This window comes from Nicotiana attenuata, unplaced genomic scaffold (genome assembly GCF_001879085.1).
Source record: "Nicotiana attenuata strain UT unplaced genomic scaffold, NIATTr2, whole genome shotgun sequence".
NCBI lineage: Eukaryota > Viridiplantae > Streptophyta > Magnoliopsida > Solanales > Solanaceae > Nicotiana > Nicotiana attenuata.
In genome coordinates this window covers 130,522-132,470 of record NW_017672486.1, presented here as the reverse complement: position 1 = coordinate 132,470, position 1,949 = coordinate 130,522, and positions in this window count along the sequence as shown.

Below are 1,949 nucleotides of genomic sequence, written 5' to 3'. Positions count from 1 at the left end.
AGGCTATGGACCAATCGATTTCGGAAGCTGAGGCTAAAGTTTCTCAGGCCAGAGGAACTGCCAACATATGGTGGCCAATATAGGGCGATGCTGATGGCGGCCAACCAGCATCAAGAATGTTAGCGATATTCGAAGTGTCAGGCCGCTGTGAAGTTCTTACTGAACTCCAACGTCGCGGTTTCGATCTTAGCAGTCGACGTGCCAAAGCCGCCGAAGCTGAGGACGCTTCGAGAAGGGGCGACGTTCCCCGAAGAATTCGAGGATGGCTCCGATTGACTCCGGGAATAGGCTAGGCTTTGTTTTGTTTTCCCTTTATGTAATTGCTCCGGTAGCGAGCTTTTTTATGCAACACTGCCCTTTGCCATTTTTATTGCTCCTTTTTCAATCTTGTTATTACTTTGCCTTTTATATTTTTGGAACGATGGTCGTCTTTATATTTTTCGAAATAGTCCCCGTGAATGTATTCGAACTCAGGTGAACTTCGACCTTTGGAGTTCCTCAAGCAGTCCGAGTGAAGTTGATTCGAGCTCGGGTGAAGTCTAACCCTTAGTTTTCGAAGCAAGTTCCCGAGTGAGTGGGTTCGGCTCGGCACAATTTGCCTTCAGGTTTGTATCGATTTTTGCCTTTTTCTAAGGTCTTACAAGTTCGAGTATACTTCGCCTTTTAGTGAAGTCGATGATGAAGCCGGTATTACTCTTTTTGAGATTTTATGAATTTGACCCGCCTTTCTCGCAGACTTTGGTCAAAATAATGCCTTATCGAGGCTTACGACTTTCGAACTCACCTCGAGGTCTTTCGTTTTATGTGTCGCCTTATTAAGGTCTTATGAGCTTGACTTGCCTTCTTGAGGTCTTATAGTTTTTAAGTGTTGCCTCATTGAGGTCTTATGAGCCTAAAAGCAGTCTCATGTGATCGAATATGAGATCGAATATGCTCGAGGAGGTCTTATGTTAAATGTCTCGAGGAGGTCTTATGTTCGAATGTGCCTCGAGGAGGTTATGTTCGAATGTGCCCGAGGAGGTCTTATGTTCGAATGTCCTCGAGGAGTCTTATTTGAATGTGCCTCGAGGAGGTCTTATTGATCGGTCTTGGAAAATACCGAAGAGTCGAACAAAATCTTTAGGTTATGATGTAATATCATCAGATAGTCTTTGCTATTGCAGTAATAGTTAATACATAATACTGATCAGCGGATTAGGTCAGGTTAAGTTGGGCACGGCCGCTTTGGCCGTTTGACCCTTACATTTATTCTTATTTGACCTTCGCACTTCTTCGAGGGATCCTAGTATAACAATGATTTACCCTGGATACCTTTATAGTAGCACCGATGTCTTTCGCTGCATCGTATAAAACCTTGCCTCGAAAAAACCCGAGTTGGTACAAAACGTCGAAAGGAAAAAAAGAGTGCAGCTCGTGCTTTCAGTCTCTCCGATGTCCGAACTTATGTTAGCGACGATCCATCGACCTGCACGGGTTAGGACGGACAAGTCTCCAAAAATTATGAAGCGAAAGAAAGAAGACTTACTTACGATCATATCTCTTCAAGTGGCCTATCAGTATTGTAGCTCTTCCCATCCATCGTTCTAACTTGGACGAACCTCTTCCGGTTACTTCAAATGGTGTAACGGCCTTCCCAATTCGGTCACTAATTCCCTTCGTTAGGGTCATCGAGTGTTGAGGGGACCTTTTAGCCAGTCCCTATATTGAATATCGAAGCCGAGCCTTCGTAATATGATCTCTTCGATACTTTTTTCAGAGCTGCCATCCTAACTAGTGCGGTCTCTTCTCCTTTCGTCTAAAAAGATCCAACTGTGAGCCTTGCCTCTTGGTTGGATACCTCCGGTTGCGATACCGAATCTAGCGCTGTGGATGATCGCCCACCTCTGAACGGATCAAAGGCTCGGCTCCGTAAACCAAAGAGAAAAGGATGGCAGCCGTACTCAGTCCTT